This window comes from Rhinatrema bivittatum, chromosome 7, assembly GCF_901001135.1.
Source record: "Rhinatrema bivittatum chromosome 7, aRhiBiv1.1, whole genome shotgun sequence".
In the NCBI taxonomy this organism is placed as follows: domain Eukaryota; kingdom Metazoa; phylum Chordata; class Amphibia; order Gymnophiona; family Rhinatrematidae; genus Rhinatrema; species Rhinatrema bivittatum.
This window is the reverse complement of record NC_042621.1, coordinates 61522527-61544166: the sequence shown is the minus strand read 5'-3', so window position 1 is coordinate 61544166 and position 21640 is coordinate 61522527.

The following is a 21640-nucleotide window of genomic DNA, read 5'->3' as shown; positions in this document are numbered from 1 at the left end:
ATTCAAGGTCTTTGGAAAAGATTAGGATGTTGTCAAGATATACGACTACGAAGGAGTACAAGAGGTCTCAGAGAATTTCATTCATGAGGCGTTGAAAGACCACTGGGGCATTGCATAACCCAAAGGGCATCATGGTATATTCATAATGACCATCCCTCATGTTGAACGTGGTTTTCCAGATATCTTCAGATCGGATGCATACCAGATTGTACGCACCCCTCAGATCCAGCTTGGTGAAGATCCGTGCCCCTTCAAGGTGGTCAAACAGCTCGCTGATAAGGGGCAGGGGGTATTGGTCTTTGCGGGTTATGGCATTGAGCCCTCTGTAGTCAATAGAAGGGCGTAAACCACCGTCCTTTTTCTTAACGAAGAAAAAACCCGCTCCAGCAGGAGAATCAGAAGGACGAATGAACCCTTTTTCTAGGTTCCCTGATATACTCAGATTTGGCTTGGGTTTCTGGTTGAGACAGTGGATATGTTCTGCCTTTGGGAGGTGTTGTACCTGGTAGAAGTTCTATGGGATAATTGAACTTGCGTAACGGAGGCAAGGTATTCACTTTCTGCTTCGAGAAGTCATCTTCGAAGTCAGCATACTGAGGAGGCAAACCAGGTAGAGTGACAGATTTCAGAACAGGGACTACTGGAGATACTGGACATAGACATGTCTTCTGGCATTTAGAGCCCCACTGCACCAACTGCAGGGAATGCCAATTGAACTGGGGTTCATGGGTCTGGAGCCAAGGCAGCCCTAGGATAACTGGATGTGTAGAACGTTTTAATACGTAGAAGGACATGTCCTACTCGTGGAGAGTGCCCATGGTAAGACAGACAACCACTGTTCGGTGGGTGATGAGCCCTGAAAAAGATTTTCCTTGAATGGAGGCGATACGGAGACTCACATCTAATGGCTGAAGAGGAATGTTCAGAGGCTTGAAAATGACATCCATGATGAAGCTGCCACTTGCTCCGGTATCAACAAGAGCAGTGGTGGCGAAGGAGTGGGCCTCGATGCCCAGAGAGATGGGAAGCAAGAGTTGAGGGCCGGAGACTGTAGCGTCTAAGCTCGGGACCCCCGCCAGGCTCAGGCGTTGCAGTTTCCAGGACGAACCGGACAGGATTGCAGACGATGTCCGTAAGTGCCACAGTAAAGGCAAAGACCCTCTTTCCTCCAAAGGAGATGTTCGGTCGGAGACAGTCGCCCATGGTTCACCTCCATAGGTTCCACCACGGAAGAGGGTGGTGGTGCTGGAGTCTTAGCTGGAGGACTTGGGACACGCATGGGACGCGGTGTAGGAGAGTGGGGAGCCTTTACTTCTAGGTGCCTTTGCCGGAGACGATGGTCGATCTTCCTAGTAAGGGAAATCAGGTCCTCTAGAGATGTGGGAGTCTCACGGATGGAGAGTTCATCTTTGAGAGCACAGGAGAGTCCATCTAGCAAGATGGTTTGCAGACAATCTTCTTGCCAACCGAGCTCAGAAGCCAGGGTCCTGAACTCCACCATATACTCAGTGAGGGTCTATGACCCTTGGCGAAGGTGGAGTAGGTTATGGCTGGCTACAGCCTGGTGGCCTGGGTCTCTGAAGGTCTGCTTTAAGAGAGCGACAAACTCAGATAACTTGGAAAGTATGGGATCAGAGCATTCTCATAAGGGAGAGGCCCATGCGAGAGCCTTCCCTTCCAGGTGAGATAGAATGAAGGTCGCCTTGGTGATTTCCTTCAGGAACAAAGAGGGTTGCAGTGCAAATTGCATGAAGCACTGATTAAGGAAGCCACGACAAGAGCATGGGTCCCCATTGTATCGAGGAGGTGCAGGGAGCGCCAATGATGCTTTGGGAAGCATAGAGGCTGATAGGCCCACGGGATTGGCCAAAGCTGTATCTCATAGCTGGGAACAAAGCTCTTCCACCAAAGAGGCCAACAATTCCAAAGCTTGGTGATGTTGTTTGACTGTGGCGGCCAAACCCGGTAGAGCCCTGGAGGCGGGAGCCTCCTGTTGCGCTCAGGGGTGACCCTTGACTGAAGCAGTGGAGAACGGCTCCCTGCTGTTATGGTTATGAGGTGTTGGAGTGGATTCTTGGGTACTGCAGTGATGAATTACCCCAAAGGGCGAAGAGAGCTTCCTGCAGCAGCAAAGAAGCGGCAGAGCAGCTTAGACCGGAGCGATTCCAATCCTTGCTAACTCATAAGAACATGCCATACTGGGTCAGACCAAGGGTCCATCAAGCCCAGCATTCTGTTTCCAACAGTGGCCAATCCAGGCCATAAGAACCTGGCAAGTTCCCAAAAACTAAGTCTATTCCATGTTACCATTACTAGTAACAGCAATGGCTATTTTCCAAGTCAACCCAATTAATAGCAGGTAATGGACTTCTCCTCCAAGAACTTATCCAATCCCTTTTTAAACACAGCTATACTAATTGCACTAACCACATCCTCTGGCAACAAATTCCAGAGTTTAATTGTGCGTTGAGTAAAAAAGAACTTTCTCCGATTAGTTTTAAATGTGCCACATGCTAACTTCATGGAGTGCCCCCTAGTCTTTCTATTATCTAACTCAGTTCGTTAGCAAACAAAGGGCAGGCTAAATACCAGGATGTGCTGACGTCACTCGAAGGGGACGCCCCCGAGGTTCCCGCCATGACGTGGATAAAGACGTGGGTGGCGTGCGCACGCGCACCCTAGGAGGCCATCAGGAAAAACATGGCGAACGCTGTCGCCGTTGCCAATCCGGGGACGCAGGGGAGAGCGGCATGAAGACGCAGTGGCAGCCAACTTCCCAAGGCTTGAGGAGAAGGAAGAAAGGTGAGGCACAAAGGTCGAAGCCGTCTGAGACTGACAGACGCAACACCTGGTAGGGACTGGAAGCACCTGCCCCTAGAGGGCAGAGCACTGAAGGAGACAGAGGCTTTGGAAAGCTTCACCACTGGAAGCCCGCGGTCCCCCCGGGTGGAGCCCGTAGGGACCCGGGCCACTTGGACTTAGGTGGGCCTCGCAGGGTCTCCTGGAGAGGTAGTAGACAGGCATGCCCACGGACAACAAGGGAGCATGGTCGGACTCGAAACTGTAGGTCTGATGGAGCAAGGAGGACCAGAACAGTGTCAGCAATGACAAGGCAAGGAACAGAGCCAGAATCAGGAGATGCAGTCAGTCAAGCAGAGGTCAGAATCCGAGGGTCAGTCCGAGGAGTAGTCAACGAAGCACGGGTCAGGTTCCGGAGGTCAGATGAGGTCACAAGGAAGGCAGAGGTCAGAAGACAGGCAGCAGGCAGAGTGGTCAAGGAACAGGCCGAGGTCAGTACCAGAGAGACAGTCCGAGGGTACTACCTGGGGAGACGGACAGACGAACACTGGAATAGAAGTACGCTGGAACAGTAGGATGCAGGAACAAGGCTGGAGCAGTAGGATGCAGGAACAAGGCTGGAACAGTAGGATGCAGGAACAAGGCTGGAACAGAAGGAGCCTGGAACGAGCCTGGAACGAGCCTGGAACAAGGTTTAGAACACAGTGACAATCTAGCACACAATACAATGCCGATCCGATTGCCAAGGCAAGGAAGTGCAGGTAGGAACTTCCTTAAGTAGTTCCTTCAATCAGGGTGCACCGTGGAGCTAGGACCTGCCCCTGGCCCTACAAGAGGCCAGGCGGTCCGCACGCGCATGTGTAGGGGTGTGGGCAATGCCACGGAAGATGCCGAACTCCGGCATGAGGCCTGTTGCGCAGTGGAAGACCCGGCGACCGCTGCCACGGGATGCCAAGGCGTGGAAGAGCTCGCGGCTGCCACTGGGAAGGCCGACCCGAGACCTGCAGAGGAGCCAGAGAGGTGAGCAGGCCCGTGCGTGGAACGGACGCGGACGGGGCACGCAACAATTACCTCCTCTTCTTCTGTGTTTGTCTAGCAAAATCCGGGTACAGATGGACTCTTCAATTTAGAAATGCTTCCATATGGTGTCGAGAAAATATTTTAAGAATCCAGTCTCTGTCAGATTCCAAAAGGGACAATAAGAGTTGCTGGGTTAACTGTATCTTTCACAGACGTTTCCAATATTGTAGTAATATCCAACATAGCTGGTTCAGAAGGAAAGAGAACCTGCATGTTATTTTGATCAGAAGGACCTTTCTTAAAGGATGGTATATAATATACCCTTGATATTAATGGAAGAGCCTGTTCCGGAATTTTGAGAACATCCATTAAATATTTTTTCCACATATCTTAAGGTGGAGTAAATAGGTCCTTTGGAAAATTAATACAGTGGAGATTCCTCCCCCAAATGTGGTTTTCCATTTGCTCAGATCTGTTTAATAACAATTGATTTTCCTCACACAAAGCTTGCTGTAAAGCAGAAGTTATTTCAAGCTAATCTTTAAAACCTTCGCTAGACTTTCTAATCCCTTTAGTTTCGCGTTCCACAAATTTCAACCCGAGGTCCAAAACATTTATGCAATTCACAACTGTTTTGCTTTTTGAGCTGATATGTTAATATTTACAGTCTGTATTGCTTCCCAGATAGTTTCAAGAGTAAATATAGATGGTCTTACCATCTCAAGTGATTGAATCCGAGGTAGTTCTAAAAGGTCCTCACCAAGCTACCGCGGAGCAGCGCTTCCAATAACTTTCCCTGCAGTGCCAAGATTTTCCAATACCTCTGAGGTTCTTCCAACAAGTCCCATGGGCTCAGGGCATGGCATGGCGCTGCTAACCTCTTCTTCCAGCGCCATACCTCGATGCGAGTCGAGCAGTCTCACCTCAGCAGGATTTGCAGGGGCAATCCGCTCTTCTGGGGACAAAGATGTCGACAGTTCAGGGAGGGGATCGAGCGCAGCTTCTTCCCGGTCCACCTCTAGAGATCTCACTCCTGGAGCAAAAGATCCCTGACTCACATGAGTATTCATTGGACCCACCAGAGGGCTCAGGGACAGAGCTGCTGAGACCTCCCACTCTCCATCCAGAATGAGACATTAGCCAGAAAGGTGAGGCAAAGAGTAGAGGCGAGCTCAAACATGAGCTGCTAGTTCAGCCATCTTGGATCTCTCATCCCTATTTGGATATATTTATCTGGGTATATTCAATGCAATATTTGTCTGCTGCCCAGCTTGCTCACTGTGGACCTCGAAGTATCATATAGTAAAATAGTAGATGATGGATAATGCTGTAATCCTCATGAGCTATATTCACAGTGAGTTTCTCTTTAAGAAGCCATGAGAGAGAAGGGCATACAGCATGCTCAGTTGGATGCTGTAGCTTTAAAGCAGTCATGCTTAAAGGCAGTACACGTGCCCAGTAGCAGACAAAACCGCAGGTGGATTAAAACTGCAGGTGGATTAGGTGCATGTAGCTAGCAGGAGGGTAGGATTTCCCCAGTCCTACACAGACCCTGGAGGAGATGGCAGTCTTCTGCTACTAACATGATAACTGTAGGCCAGAGGGCCAGTGGAAATCAGAATGGGTTGCAGGACTTTTGGAAACTTTCAGATGGATAATGGTCTCCTAAGAGCAGTGGAGCCAGAGGAATAGTCCTAAAGAAGAAGATTACTTCAAGAACTGGATCCCTATCAAGGAAGAAAGTTAGTTACAAGTAACAAATAGTCTGAACTCTGAGGAAAGGGACTGGGCAATTGGGAAATTCTGTTTATTTTTCCTGTTGTAAAATTAGAAAGATAATTGTAGAATAATTCTCATTTGCACCATTTAAGGAATACTTGATTTAATGTTCTTTTCATGATTGATGAAGAAACAACTTTTCAAGTGCAAGTTATATAAATAAAGTTATCTCTTTGGTTAAAACAAGTATCTGTTTCTCTCTCTCTCTGGCTTTCTACTGAGAAGCTGGTAAGGGGATACCAAAGGGAAAATGAAAACCAATCCAGACCCTGAATCGAACTCTGAGTACTTGTTACAATGGCAAATAAAGACCAAACCGGGTCACCCAGTCTTCCCAGTTGAAATTTTGCAATAATCCATACTTCCACTAAAATGAGTATGACTGATATCCAAAAAAGTCGATCTCCCCCATGCTCATAAAACTTGTGGTCCAACCATGATCCCTCCATGCAGGTTATGCCAGCTTCTTGGGATCTCAATGCAGTCATACTACGGCTGCTTTTATTGTAAGCACCCCGCTGTGAAGGTTATCCCAGTGCTTTACCATCCACTAAGGATCCTCTGTGCTTATCCCAGGCTTTTTGGAAATCTGTTAATGGTGTCTCCACCATCTCCTCTGCAAATCCATTTCATGCATCCATCACTCTTTCCAGGAAGAAATATTTTTGGATGTTGCTCCTGAGTCTACGTCTTTTCTAAAGCATTCCTTTCCTCTGGGGAAAAAAAAAAAAAGAGCAAAAGTACATAAGAATTGCCATGCTGGGTCAGACCTAGGTCCATCAAGCCCAGTATCGTGTCTCTAACCGTGACCAATCCAGGTTACAAGTGCCCGGCAGATCCCAAAAAGCAGATCTAATTCCTGTTACTCACTCCCAGGGATAGCAACAGCCTTCTTTGGTCTACCTGGTCCTTGTCCAAACCTCTTTTAAATTCACTGTGCTAGTCACCTTGATCACATCGTCTGGCAACAGATTCCACAGCTTGATAGTGCGCTGAGTGAAAAAGTACTTTCTACGATGTATTTTGAATTTGCTGGTGTTAGTTTCATGGAGCGTCCCTTGAGTTAGTATTACTTGAAAAGGGGAACTAACTATCCCATATTTACCTCTTCCAGCCCACTCATGATTTTATAAACTTCTATCATGCATCCTCTCAGCCGTCTCTTTTCCAGGCTGAAGAAACCTAGCCCGCATAGCTTGTCATCATAGGAGAGATGTTACATCCCCTTTATCATTTTGGTCACCCGCATCCGTACCTTTTCTAGTTATGCTATGTTTGGGGGTTTTTTTGAGATGAGGCGACCAGAACTGCACACAGTACTCAAGGTGTGGTCACACCATGGCTTGATACAGAGGCAATATGATATTTTCCATTTTATTCTCCATTCATTTTCAACCATTCCTAACATTCTATTTGCTTTTTTGACTGCTGCCGCATACTAAGCAGAGGATTCCAATGATTTGTCTACAAGGATTCCAAAGGTCCTTTTCCTGGGCAGTGACTCCCACTACAGAACCCATCCTTGTGTACCTGCAGTTGGGATTATTTTTCCCTATGTGCATCACTTTGCACTTTTCCACATTAAATTTCATCTGCCTTTCAGTTGCTCAGTCTCCTAATCTCAGAAGAGCTATTTGCAGTTCCTTGCAATCTGCTGCTGTTTTAGCTGTGAATAATTTCCTGTCGTCTACAAATTTGATCACTTCACTCATTGTTCCCTTTTCCAGATCATTGATGAATATGTTTAACAGTACCAGTCCGTGTGGTACTCTGCTAACACCCTTTCTCCATTTGGAAAACTGACCATTTTGTACTACCCTCTAATTCCTGCCTTAGGCGCGCGCGCGCACCTCCTACCAAGATTTAAAGGGCCCGTGGCAGGAAGTCGCCGCTAGCGCTCTCCGCTGACGTCAAGGGCTCTTCTGCAGCAAACGTTCCTCCGACGACTTGGCAACGAGTCTGCTTCACTCAGGTGGAGTTTTCTGAGCTGCATCGATGTCTCGCGTCCTGTTCCTGCTCCTACTCCAGCTCTCATCCTTTGGTCCCGACGGATTGATCTTCTGGCTTCAACCTCGGACTGGCTATTGGCGATCCTCTGGCTTCTGATCCTGGACCAACTTCGGACGACTCTCCCGGCTGTGAATCCACCGTCTTCGCAGGGGCCCCACCTAAGACCAGCCAGCCCTACGCACCCAAAGGTGCAACCCGTGGGGAATGGGGGCTGGTATTGGTGAAGCTCCAGCCGGCCCCTGCGTCAGCTCGGCCTCACCTCCCGACAGTGGGGACCTGCGGGGGTTTGCCCTCTCAGGTAGTGCCAACTCCCCCTCGGACAAGGGGTCCACACCCTCCTTCGTCTTTACAACAGCATTGAATCTTAACTTCCAAGCAAATCCCTAAGGCCTTACTATCCTTAGAGTGAATAACATTTACCTCTATCCTCTGTTGTACACCAATCAACCAGTCTCTCACCAGTCCACCTCTGTAAGCCTCATCTCCAGAGTGCTATCAGGGTCAAGGGGTTTGAACCTGCAACCCTGCGACTTCCAGGCCTTGAACCCATTGCAAGGCTGCTGGCTTTCCCTGGAACCTTGGTATATTTGTCCTGTTTCCTGATAAAATCAGACACACCTCTGCAGTCTCCCGATTGGACCAGCACTCGATATGCCCCATATTCCCAGCGGTATATAAGGCATGCTCAGAAAGCACATAGAGGTGTCTGTCCTGTGGAAGTGCAATTTGTTTGTTTCCTGATTTCCCTGCCTTGTTCTAGTTTACTGTAAGTATGCTAGTCCCAGACTCCTGCAAGTGTATTCATGTTCCAAGATTCCTGTAATTGTATTTGTGTTCCAGCATTCCTATATCTAAATCTTCCTGCTTCACAGTTCAGTCTTCGGTATCTTGCTAGTCTCCAATTCCAGTGTTCCTGTTCCGTGTGTCTCTCCTGAATCTTCTCCAGCTCCTGTCCTCTGCCACAGTGCCTCTACCTTGCCTCTCAGGTTCGCACCTTCTCTCCAAGGCGGTCCTGATTGCCCAGCCAAAACACCCATACCAGCTGCTCGTTTATTTATGAGCTTCCTATGAGTGACACTATCAAAAGGTAGGCTATACTTTTTATCTAATTTTCTAATAATTCAATCAAAGAAATCAATCAGATTTATTTGACATCATCTCCATCTGGTAAAACCATGCTACCTCAGATCTGCTGGATTCTAGATACTTCACTATTCTTTCTTTCAGTAGAAACAGGCTAACGTGATGGCTATGAGATTTCTAGTTAGGGGATATTCAAGGAAAGTGGTTAAAAAAAGCTTAGGGCTGCATGCAAATTGTGATCTTCAATTGCAACCAATGGCCCAGATGATCAATGGCTGTCTCACATGTATTTTAAAATATACCACTTAAGAATCATTGGTAATTTCATGTATTTTTCAACATTGGAATGTGCTACAATTGCTCCGTGTATTTCAGGAACCCTCATATATAGCATGCATGATGGGCAGCAACATTAGAGATTGTGTTGTAAAGTCAGTATCTCCACGGGTTATAAATCATGAAAATTTGATAAAGGGGGAACCTGGTCACGTGCCTGTGGGACTTGTTCGGTGCGTGTGTCAGATCACAATTGTTGGGCCTGCCTGGCAGGATCCATTGACTGGACAGAAGTGCAAACATCCTAGCAGGATCGATTGAAAATCTAAGAATGTAGTGTATTTGGCGGTTTGTCCAGAGGACGAAAAGCCAGATCAGGACAAGACGAGTGAAACACCACAGTTGTATCAGTGCATTAAAGAGTGAAGTACCAATGGTTCAACATTGGATAACATATCACCATTTACTTGAAGATTTATGATGGGCAATGCTGGAGCAGGTGAATGTGGATTGGAGGGGGTGAAGATCCTGCAGCATACCTGAATCAATGAGAACATTGGATTTATATACTGAATGCTGCTGAGCCTGCCAGTATGAATGATGAACTATAATGCTATAGTCTAATATATCAATCAGGAGACTCCAGAATGAGAAGCCATGGGATGGGGAGTAATCTAAAGGCACATGGTGAAGAAAGGACAGTATCAGAAATCAAGAAAACACAGGACAAGCACACAGGATCTTGGAAGACGAGGAAGATACTATAAAGCTGAGCAAGAGATATGGATGGGCAGACTGGGTGGGCCATATGATCGTTATTTGCCATCATGTTCTATGTTTCTATGTAATTGGGAATTAAGGGGTGAAGTCAGGAAAGACCTGCTTGCCCACAGCTCATTCTATAGCTTAAAAGTGCCAGAGGGAGAACCTGAAACTCCATGATCAGAGACATATTGATAATGACAGGTAATGCTTGTTAGATGTTGATTCATATTGTGTGCTGTCCAGCACTGATTGTTAACATTCCTAATTAGTGATGCAGTCAGGTGGCAGATGCTCAGCGGCTCTCCGTCTGGGTGAACTGCGGCAGAATGGGCTCAGCCTAGTTATGAATACCTTTCTCTCACTGCACTCTTGTGTCTGTGTCCACCAGACTGTAACAGCAGGGGAGGAAGAGAGTGGACACTGCCATTTAAAAATGTTCTGAAGAGAGAAGGCAGCAGGAAGTAGGTTTGCACGATTGGATTCCCAATGGTTTCCCAATTAGATTCCTAGTGGTTTCAGATGTTTTTTTGTTTTTTTATAGGTTTCCATCATTCAGCGGATTTTCAACAGTGAGTAAACTCCCTAGAGACAAGTAAGGCCAATTTTTATATCGTCACTGTATAGCCATGTATCATCATGCATTTTTTTTAAGGCTGTCAAGACTGTCATTCATATTCCTTTCTAAACATGGTCTAATTAAGGCAGCTGTTAAAAAGTCCATAATATTAGCTTAATAGGGAGAATCTAATAGGGGTTTATTGGAACCATGCACTTAATTAACATTATAGGCCTTTAATGGATGTCTTAAGTAGGCATCATTAGCAAGAATGCCATGCAAATTAAAATCAAGCCTACCAATATTCTTACCAGTTTCAGCGTGCCATGAAGGACATGCTTGCATCTAAAAACATTGACTATAAAGATTACAATGGAATTCAGCACAATTTCTTGTAATTACCTACTATGGTTACTGGGCAACTTTTATTTATACTACATGGGTCCGCAGTCTGAAAAGGAAGATATAAACATTTCTTCTCTCCAGTCCAACTGGCAATATAAATATTTGTTATGCTCCGTGGCTGCAGCCATTGTTGCTCACCTCTTTGTTTGCTGCCTTAGCTCCGTTAGGGGAACTCACGGCCTCTGCCAGCTACCACCGGCCTTCCACCCTCCGTTCTCGGGCCTCCTCGAGCGGCATGGATGCTGCCGACCACCATCTTACCTGTGGGGTTCCCTAGACGTGCTTGCGCGCTCCCCGACCTGCTTTAACCACGTCATGGTGGGAACCTCGAGGGCGTCCCCACCAGATGACATCACTCAACCTGGATACTTAAGCTCACCAGCCCAGACAGACAGCAACTTGGCAACGAGTTCACTTGCTACAACTCTCTCTCTCTCTCTGCAATGCTGTTCCGGTTGGAGACTATCGGGTACCCGCTCCTCAGGGGCCCTATCTCGTCTCTTGGCTATCCGCTCCTCGGAGGGCCTTCACACGGATTCCTGTCTGCCTCGCTCCCCGAGGCTTCTCTGGACCTGCTACTGCCTTCAGTTGCTGTGAGTACTACGCTGCGGTTCCTGTGTTATTCTCTATGTGGGAACTCTCTCCGTTGTACCCCATCTGCGGACCATTGCCCTGACATCTGAAGAGGAATCCTCGCCGGTGTACCCCGCTCTGCGGACCACTACCGTGACCTCCCACCGAGGGATCCTCTCATATACCATCTCTATGGAACCAGTGTACTTTAGTGACTATACTTCTACCAGCACCCCCGCTCCTCGGGTAGTGCCATTACTTTTTGTCTACTCCAATTCCCGAGCTGAGACTGACATCAGCAGCTGTGCTGCCACTCTGTGGCCCACCTCGAGGGGTCACGCTCTCTCTCTCATTCTACCTGCTGCTGTATTCCATCCCACAGCCGAGACTCCGCCATCTGATAGTGAGACTCAGTGGAGCTCCTCCCCCTGGGCGGTTCCACCTCTCGCCTCAGTTAAAGGGTCCACATACTTACAAATCCTAACAGATTGCCAAGTCCATGGACCCGGCCCAGCTCTCGGCCCTCCAGGCCAACCCTGGCCTGGCCCAGCGAATTTCAGATCAGCAGAAAGTTTGGTGAGATTGGCTAATGCCATAAATATCTTAAATATTCGGCTGGACACGCCCTCGACGTCTGCCAAACTGAGCTCTTCTCCACAGACGCCTCTGTTCCGGCCACCTGTGCCCTTGCCGGCACCACTTCGTTTTTCAGGTGACCCCTTGTCCTATAGGGGATTCTTGAACCAGTGCAACATGCACTTCTCCTTACAGCCTGCATACGTCTCTGACGTAGCTACCAAGACGACTTACATCCTATCTCTGATGGAAGGACGGGCGTTGGCCTGGGCGTCACCCCTCTGGGAGCGAGCAGACCTGATCCTCCAAGATCTGCCAGGCTTCCTTGTCCTCTTTGACAACCCCGCTCGTAAGACCGTTGCCGGCTCCACTCTACTGCACCTGCATAAAGGTACCAGATCCGTTACTGACTTCATCATCGAGTTCAGGACCCTTACATCTGAGCTGCACTGGGATTTGGGCTGTCTTCGTGCCATCTTTCTTGAAGGGCTGAGTCCATGCATCAAAGATGAGCTAGCAGCTCAAGAACTTCCCAAGTCTCTGGATGCCCTTGTGGACCTCGCAGGCCGTATCGACTGCCATCTTTGTGAATGCTCAAATGAGACCAGAGGACCTAAGAGGTTGGCTACTGACACCTCATATTCATCCAGTACCATCCACGAAGACTGCCGTTCCACAAGATGCCGATGAAGAAGAACCTATGCAGATGGGGCACAGCCACTTGTCCTCAAAGGAGAAACATTGCTGCCTATGATCAGGGCTATGTACTGTGGTCAACCCGGACACGCGGTACCCACCTGTCCACTATGTCCGGGAAACTTCCAGGCCTAGGTTCTGCCAGAGGACTTCTAGGCCTGACATCTCCTTCTCCTCCATTGACATTATCTGTTCCATTAACTCAAGTACCCTGGAATTTCACACCCTAGCCTTAGTGGATTCCGGGGCTGGTGGTAATTTTATCCTCCGATAGCTGGTGGAGCATCTCCAGATCCCCACGGTACGCACTCCTGCACCATCACTGCTCTCCTCCATCCATGGTGAGCCGCTGCCTGGCGAGGTTACTTGCTTGACAGTTCCGATTCGCCTGCATACCGGATCCATGCACAAGGAGACCATCTCCTTCCTGGTACTAGACAAAACCATTTGCACAGTGGTTCTCGGGCTACCGTGGTTGAAACTCCATTCTCCACAATTTGACTGGGGCACCATGCAACTTTCCCAATGGGGCTCCTCCTGTCATCAGAACTGCCTGGAGGTCATGTCGCCCCTACCTTGTTTAACTACCACGATGTCTCTCCCGGGTCTCCCGCTCAATACTCCACCTACGCAGATGTGTTCTCAAAGAAAGCTGCGGACACGTTGTCACCTTACCGCTCTTTTGATTGTGCGATAAACTTGCTCCCGAATTCTGAACCGCCTCGCGGAAGGGTGTACCCACTTTCGTTAACAGAAACCAAGGCAATGTCGGACTACATACAAGAGAACCTGGCAAAAGGGTTCATTCGACCTTCTGTCTCCTGCTGGAGCGGGATTATTTTTCGTAGGCAAAAAGGATGGTTCCCTCTGGCCGTGTATAGATTACCACGGCTTAAATGAAATCACCCAGAAGGACTGATACCCCCTGCCACTAATCTCAGATCTGTTTGATAGGCTCCAAGGGGCCAAAATATTCTCCAAATTGGACTTGAGAGGGGCCTACAATTTGGTCCGAATACTCCAGGGTGATGAATGGAAGACTGCTTTTAACACCTGTGATGGCCATTTTGAATACCTGGTAATGCCCTTTGGCCTTTGTAACACCCCAGCAGTGTTCCAGAACATGATGAATGAGGTGTTCAGAGACATGCTCTACCAGTGCGTCGTAGTCTATCTGGATGACATCCTTGTATTCTCACGGGACCTCCAGAATCATCGCTGAGATGTTTGCAAAGTTCTTCAGCGCCTAAGGGACAATCACTTGTACGCCAAGCTAGAGAAATGTTCCTTTGAACAGGAGATGGTCCCTTTTCTCGGCTATGTGGTCTCGAGCCTAGGCTTCCAGATAGATCCCCAAAAGACCAAAAGCATTCAGTACTGGCCTCAACCAACAGGCCTCAAAGCCCTTCATAGATTCCTGGGATTTATGAACTACTATCGGTCATTCATTCCACACTGACCGCTCCTCTCACTGCCATGACCCGCAAGGGAGCTAACCCCTTGCAATGGTCATCCGAGGCCATATCGGCCTTTCAGAAACTTAAGGAGGCATTCCTTAGAGACCCATGTTTACTCCACCCAGATCCCCGGCGACCTTTCATCGTTGAAGTTGACGCATCCGACGTCGGTATTGGTGCAGTCCTGAGCCAACATTCTGCCAGCCACACTTTACATCCCTGCTCCTTCTTCTCTCGCCGCTTCTCCCCTGCAGAGTGCAACTATGGAATAGGGGACAAAGAACTATTGGCAATAAAGCTTGCCTTCGAAGAATGGCGCCCTTGGCTCGAAGGGGCTCAGCACCAGGTCACTGTATATACATACCACAAGAACCTAGAGTATCTGCACCAAGTGCAGCGCCTTAATCACCGACAAGACCGCTGGTTGCTCTTTTTTACTCGGTTCAATTCTGTACTATGGTACCAACCTGCAGATAAGAATACCCAAGCCGACGCTCTTTCTCGGTCCTTCACCACCGAGGACGTTCCAGATGTTCCGCGTCAAATCATCAATCCGGACAAGGTACTCCTTTTGACCACATTCACCATACTACCTGGGAAGACAGTGGTTCCCCGTCTGCTTCGGAGAAAAATCCTTCGATGGGCGCACGGTTCCATATTCCCTGTTAGCGGGCCATCCTGGCCAAGCCAAAAGCCTATCATCACTTCAGAGGTTCTACTGGTGGCCAACTGTGAGGAAGGACTCCCAAGCCTACGTAGAGTCGTGTCCCACCTGTGCCCATCAGAAGCCACCGACGGGTGAACCCTGGGGTCTCTTGCAACCACTGCCCGCACCCAGTGAACCGTGGTCACACATTGCCACTGATTTTATAGTGGATCTTCCTACGTCCAATGGCAACAATACTATTTGGGTCACGGTGGACTGGTTCTCAAAAATGGCTAACTTTGTGGCTCTACCTGGCTTCCCTTCTGCCCCGGTATTGGTGAGATTGTTCATCCGCCACATATTCCGACTCCATGGACTTCCGAGGCATATACTCTCTGACCGGGGAGTAAAATTTACGGCCAGGTTCTGGAGGGCCTTATGTAAGAAATTTGACATCGCATTGGATCTCACGTCAGCTTACCACCCACAGGCCAATGGTCAGATGGAAAGGACTAATTGGACTTTGAAGCAGTTTCTTCGTGCCTACGTCAACTCATGACAAAATGACTGGTCTGAGTTGTTACCTTGGGCTGAATTTGCCCTCAATTTTCAACTCTCTACTTCAACTGGGTCTTCTCCGTTCCAAGTGGTATACGGACATCAGCCCTTGCCTCTAGTTCCATTACCCTTGTCGGTGGCCTCTCCTGTGGCACAAGCCACAGCTCAAGAGTTACATCAACTCTGGGAAGACACTAAACGATTTATTCAACAAGCTACTCTAAAGTCTAAGAAATGCTATTATACCCATCATTTGGCAGCCCCTCAATTCAGCCCAGGAGATAAAGTATGGCTTAGTACTCAATTAATTCGCCTGAAACTAACTTCTGCCCGCTTTGCTCCCAGATACATCGGACCATTCCCTGTACTTAGTAGAGATGTGAATCGTGTCCTCGATCGTCTTAACGATCGATTTCGGCTGGGAGGGGGAGGGAATCGTATCGTCGCCGTTTGGGTGTTTAGAGTATCGTGAAAATCGTTAAAATCGTGAACCGGCACACTAAAACCCCCTAAAACCCACCCCCGACCCTTTAAATTAAATCCCCCACCCTCCCGAACACCCCCCCCCCAAATGCCTTAAATTACCTGGGGGTCCAGCAGCACACTAAAACCCCCTAAAACCCACCCCGGCACACTAAAACCCCCTAAAACCCACCCCGACCCTTTAAATTAAATCCCCCACCCAAATGCCTTAAATTACCTGGGGGTCCGTAGCGGCGGTCCGTAGCTTAAATTACCTCCGGGTCCGTAGCTAAATTGGGGGAAGGGGGAGAGCAGGAAATCCGGCACACTAAATCCTGTTGTCTTCAGCCGGCGCCATTTTGCAAAATGGCCGCCGCAAAATGGCGGCGGCCATAGCCCAATACGATTCGACGCAGGAGGTCGTTCCGGACCCCCGCTGGACTTTTGGCAAGTCTTGTGGAGGTCAGGAGGCCCCCCCAAGCTGGCCAAAAGTTCCTGGGGTTCCAGCGGGGGGCCCTGGAACGATCTCCTGCCACGAATCGTTTCCGTACGGAAAATGGCGCCGGCAGGCTGAACGACCTGCCGGCAGGCGCCGGCAGGTCGTTCAGCGAGGGTCCGGAACCCTCGCTGAACGACCTCCTGCAGTCAATCTCCTGCCGGCGCCATTTTCCGTATGGAAACGATTCGTGGCAGGAGATCATTCCAGGGCCCCCCGCTGGAACCCCAGGAACTTTTGGCCAGCTTGGGGGGGCCTCCTGACCCCCACAAGACTTGCCAAAAGTCCAGCGGGGGTCCGGAACGACCTCCTGCGTCGAATCGTATTGGTCTATGGCCGCCGCCATTTTGCGGCGTCCATTTTGCAAAATGGCGCCGGCTGAAGACAACAGGATTTAGTGTGCCGGATTTCCTGCTCTCCCCCTTCCCCCGATTTAGCTACGGACCCGCAGGTAATTTAAGCTACGGACCGCCGCTACGGACCCCCAGGTAATTTAAGGCATTTGGGTGGGGGATTTAATTTAAAGGGTCGGGGTGGGTTTTAGGGGGTTTTAGTGTGCTGCTGGACCCCCAGGTAATTTAAGGCATTTGGGGGGGGGGGTTTGGGAGGGTGGGGGATTTAATTTAAAGGGTCGGGGGTGGGTTTTAGGGGGTTTTAGTGTGCCGGTTTTCCTGCCCTCCCCCTTCCCCCGATTTACGATTTTTTGACGATAAATCGGGGGAATTGGTATTGTATCGTGGCCCTAACGATTTTTGACGATTTAAAATATATCGGACGATATTTTAAATCGTCAAAAAACGATTCACATCCCTAGTACTTAGTCGTCTAGGTCCAGTTACATACAGCCTACACCTACCCACGTCACTTAAGATTCATAACGCTTTCCACGTCTCATTACTTAAGCCTCTCATTTTGTCTGAATTTTCCAAAAAGCCACCTGAACCTCAGCCTCTGGCATCAGAAGAGGATATCACTTATCAAGTACAGGATGACCTGGATATACAGAAAAGAGGAAGACGGTGGGAATACCTAATAGCATGGGAAGGCTTTGGACCAGAGGAAAACAGTTGGGAGCCCGCAGCTAACATTCTCAACAAAGAATTAATCAGGCAGTTTCATATGGCTCATCCTAGGAAACCCAAACCCCCGGGGAGGGGCCCTAAGAAGGGGGGGGGGGGACTGTTATGCTCCGTGGCTGCAGCCGCTGTTGCTCACCTCTTTGTTTGCTGCCTGGACTCCGTTAAGGGAACTCGCGGCCTCTGCCAGCTACCACCGGCCTTCCACTATCCATTCTCGGGCCTCCTCGAGTGGCATGGACGCCGCCGACCGCCATCTTACCTGCGGGGTTCCCTAGGTGCTCGTGCGTGCTCCCCGACCTGCTTTCACCATGTCATGGCGGGAACCTTAGGGGCATCCCCACCAGATGACGTCACTCAACCTGGATACTTAAGCTCACCAGCCCAGACAGACAGAGACTTGACAACGAGTTCACTTGCTACAACTCTCTCTCTCTGCAACGCTGTTCCGGTTCCTGCTTCCGTGTTGGAGACTATCAGGTACCCCCTTCTCGGAGGGTCCTATCTATCCGCTCCTCGGAGGGTCTTCACATGGATTCCTGTCTGCCTCGCTCCCCAAGGCTTCTCCGGACCTGCTACTGCCTTCAGTCGCTGTGAGTACTACGTTGTGGTTCCTGTGTTATTCTCTACGTGGAAACTCTCTCCAGTTTACCCCGCTCTGTGGACCATTGCCGTGACATCTGAAGAGGAGCTCTCGCCGGTGTACCCTGCTCTGCGGACCACTACAGTGACCTCCCACCGAGGGACCCTCTCATATACCATCTCTATGGACCCAATGTACTTTAGTGACTGTACTTCTACCAGCACTCCCGCTCCTCGGGTAGTGCCATTACTATTTGTCTACTCCAGTTCACGAGCTGAGTCTCACATCAGCAGCTGCACTGCCACTCCATGGCCTGCCTCCAGGGGTCACTCTCTCTCTCATTCTACCCACTGCTGTATCCCATCCCGCAGCCAAGACTCCGTTTCCCGACAGTGAGGCTCAGTGGGGCTCCTCCCCCTGGGTGGTTCCACCTCTTGCCTCAGTCAAAGGGTCCACATACTTACAAATCCTAACATTATTTATTTTAGCTTAGCATATTGTCTGGCGCTTGATACCAGGACACCAAATAACAAATTACAAACCTGTGACACTGGTACCAAATGATCCATGCTTAACTTCTACCTGAAAATCACTTAATCTTTACCCATAGACAATAATTATTTTTTTGCTCATGTAATAGAGTGGGAATAGGAGGTTTGGGCCTTTAAGCCTTGATGATATCTAATGGATATAAAGGAGAAAACTTTCCCTGAAGTTTGTTCCTTTTGCTTTTGACTGAAGCTGTGTGCTAGTGATAAATAATCAGCTTGTTGAAGCCAATGCCTGTATAGATGAGTCTGAAAAAGCTCAGCTAAAAGAACTGTTATAGCAATATAAAGACCTCTTTGCTACTGATGCTTATGACTGTGGCCTGAACAACTTACATTTTATTTTTTATTTATTTAGGATTTTTATATACCGGCAATCATGAAGACATATCTTGCTGGTTTACATAGAACAGGAGTGCATTATATACAAAAACTAGAACTGTGGTGACGGAAGGTACAGTTACATTTAACAAGGGAAGCCGAACTTGGAGAAGGAAGAGAAAGGAGAGAAGAGAAATAGTTAAACAATATACAAATTAAATATAGTGTACAAACTAATATACAAAATAGATGTTAAATACAAGAGAATGGTGTTTTTGGAGTCATTGGATTGTGTCATTGGGTTGTGTCCGGAAAAGCTTGCTTGAATAACCAAGTCTTGAGTTTTTTCCTAAAAGTTAGGAGGCAGGGCTCCTGTCTGAGGTCTGTGGGAATGGAATTCCACAGAAGAGGGCCAGCTGTGGAGGTGGCGCGATCTCTTGTGGTAATGTGTCTGGTCGTTTTCGCTGGGGGAACTTGGAGGGAGCCTCTATAAGCATCTCTAGTAGGTCTAGTAGAATTATGTACTAGGAGGGGGAATTGAAGATCGAGAGTGGTGAGTTGATGTATAGTTTTGTAGGTGGTAGTTATGGCTTTATACATGATGCGGAAGTATACGGGTAACCAGTGAAGCTCTTTCAGGACGGGGGATATGTGGTCTCTTTTCCTTGCGCCTGACAAAATTCGGGCTGCAGAATTTTGAACCATCTGTAGGGGTTTGGAGTATGATGAAGGTAGACCTAGCAATAGGGAATTGCAGTAGTCCAGTTTCGAAAAGATAACTGCTTGGATGATCGTTCTGAAGTCTTGAGCGTGGAACAGAGGTCTTATCCTTTTCAAGACCTGGAGTTTAAAGAAGCAGTCTTTGGTTGTTTTGTTAATGTGTGCCTTGAAGTTAAGCCGGTTGTCAATTATTACTCCTAGGTCTCTAGCTTGAGTGGTAGGCAGATTTGTGGGAAGAGTACTGTTGGAGGTGTTCTCCGGAGAGATGAGTAGGATTTCAGTCTTAGAGGAGTTTAAGATGAGATGTAGACTGTTGAGTAGTTGTTTGATTTTTTTGTGGCATGATTCCCAGTAGTCAAGAGTGTTAGAGTATGTGTCTTTGATAGGGATGATGATTTGAATGTCATCTGCGTATAGGAAAAACTTTAGATTGAGGTCGGTGAGAAGTTGGCAGAGAGGAAGAAGGTAAATATTGAAAAGAGTCGGAGATAAAGACGAACCTTGTGGGACTCCTAAGGTAGAGTTAAATCTAGAGGATTCCTTATTTTGGAGTTTAACTTTGTAACCTCTATTGTTGAGAAAGGTTTTAAACCAGGAAAGGACGGTGCCACTGATTCCTATGGATGACAACTGGTTTAGGAGGATGGCGTGGTTGACCGTGTCGAACGCTGCGGAAAGGTCTAGCAAGATCAACAGGTATGAATTTCCTTTGTCAAGGCCCAGTAAGATATGGTCTGTCAAAGAGATAAGGAGTGATTCTGTGCCTCGATTTTTTCGGAATCCGTGTTGTGGGGCGAAGAGGAGATTGTTGTCTTCGATGTAGTTTGAGAGTTGAGTGTTGACTAGTTTTTCCATGATCTTGGCGATGAATGGAAGGTTAGCTATGGGGCGGAAATTGTTGGGGTCTTTCGGATCAAGGTTAGGCTTCTTTAGGAGGGGTGAGATTGAAGCCATTTTGAGATCATCTGGGAAGGATCCTTGGGCTAGAGAGCAGTTGATGATGTTAGTCAATGATGTGGTTATTGTGTCTGGAATAGATAGAAGAAGTTTGGTAGGGATGTAGTCTGCAGGATGAGACGAAGGTTTCATTCTTCTCAAGATGGATTGTATCTCGGTGGAAGAGACGGGTTCAAAAGTGTTTAGGCTGGAGTTTTTGAAGGTCGAATGTTGACATGTTGGAAGGGCCTCAGCAGTATTGGAAGGCAGTTGAGTTAAAAGATTGTTGATTTTATCTTGGAAAAACTGAGCGAGTTCATCAGCTTTAGACTGTGCCATGTCGCCGGGGATTTCTCGCGGTATGGTTTGAGTGAGGCTGGAGACATAAGCGAAAAGAGCTTTTGCATCAAAGACCAGGTTGTGAATCTTAGATGCAAAATAATCTTTTTTTGATTTTGAGGTGAGGGCTTTGTACTGATATAGAGTGGATTTGTATGAAGAAATGGTAATGTCACAAGGGGTTTTACGCCAAGTCACTTCTTTCTTTCTTAAGCTTTGTTTTAGTTTTCTAAGTTCTTTGGTGAACCATGGTTGTCTGTTGGAGGCATTGGTGTGAGCTTTTTTTGTAGTTGAAGGGCAGAGCTTGTTAGCTATATTTTCTGTTATGTTGTTCCATGAACGAATGGCAGTGTTCGGGTCGGTGAGATCTAATAGAGGGAGCTGTGAATCCAACTGGTTGTTAAGGTCTTCTGGGGAGCATCGCCTCCTGTATTGAAATGAGGGTGAGGGGATATTAGCAGTATTGGTTTCTTTCAGAGCGAAAGAGGTGGAGATGAGAGTGTGGTCCGACCATGGAACCTTTTTATTATTCAAATTGGATGTATTCGTAATGCCTTTGTTGATGAAAATCAAGTCCAGGGTGTGACCCGCTTTGTGTGTGGGTTCATTGACTAATTGTTGGAAACCCATTGCTGACAGGGCTGTGAGGAGGGATACGCAACTGTTAGATGGTGAAGGATTGTCTATGTGCAGATTGAAATCTCCTAAGATGATTGCTGGGGAATCCAGGTTGATGAGAGTGGTGGTGATTTCAAGGATGGGGGAGACATCGGATTCTAGGAGCCCTGGGGGGGCGTAGACAAGAAGGATTTGAAGATGTTGTGATGTGAAGAAACCAACTTCCAATTTTGAGTTAGAACTGAATGGGTGTTGGGTAAAGTTAAGGCTTTTTTTGGTAGCCAAAAGGATTCCACCTCCTCTTTTTTTCAGTCTTGGGAGTGAAAAGAAGTCATAGGTCTG